The following is a 764-nucleotide window of genomic DNA, read 5'->3' on the forward strand; positions in this document are numbered from 1 at the left end:
GCCCCGGCGCCTGCTGCTGGGGGAGCAGCTCGGCCCCCGGGGACGCCCGGAGAGCAGCCCCGAGGAGGGTCTGGGGGTGCGGGGTGAGGAGCCCAGCGGGAGCCCAGAACCCCCCGTGGCCTGGGCTGCGTCCCCAGCAGTGTGACCAGCAGGGCCAGGGGGGGATTGTCCCCTCTGCTGAGCCCCCCTGCAGGGCTGGGGCCAAGACAATCCTCAGGTAACTGCACAAGTGAAGAAGGTGAGTTCTGACAGGCCAGAATGCAGCTTTCCACTCTAATTACAGAGCCCCCCAGCCCCTTGATTGACTCCTGCAGGGTCAGTGCCCCGGGAGGGGGAAGGAACACGATGGAGGCAAATGCTAATTCGTGGGCTGTGGGCAGGAGTGGGTGAGAGGCCTGGACACACCAGAGCAGAACACAGAGCACTTGTCCCTCTCATCTCTGTCCAGCCCTGTGATGACACCTCCTCCCTGCCTGGCACCATCAATCCTGCCCCCAGTGCAGCTCAATCCCCTGTAATTAATTATGTCTTTAAATAACATGAGGACAGGCAAGTATGGCCCGTGCCTGGTTCCCTGGTCAGGGAGTCATTCTGCAAGGTCCACTTTTGCCCCATGCAGGATGTGCAGAGCCTGGGTGCTCTGCTGAGCCCCCCTGCAGGGCTGGGGTCCCAGCACAGGAAGGACACGGAGCTGTTGGAGAGGCCAGAGGAAGCCCCAGAGATACTGGGAGCGCTGGAGCAGCTCTGGAGCCAGGCTGGGAGAG

The 764-nt window shown here is 62.8% G+C and overlaps 1 protein-coding gene across 1 annotated transcript in view; it reads right to left on the reverse strand.

Moving 5' to 3' along the window:
- LOC104393380 (protein scribble homolog) overlaps window positions 1-764 on the reverse strand; it is a 92,214-nt gene that overhangs the window by 54,581 nt on the left and 36,869 nt on the right. The window lies entirely within an intron of this gene.

The sequence above is a fragment of the Chaetura pelagica genome, unplaced genomic scaffold, assembly GCF_000747805.2.
Source record: "Chaetura pelagica isolate M959 unplaced genomic scaffold, ChaPel_1.0 scaffold718, whole genome shotgun sequence".
NCBI classification, from domain to species: Eukaryota; Metazoa; Chordata; class Aves; order Apodiformes; family Apodidae; genus Chaetura; species Chaetura pelagica.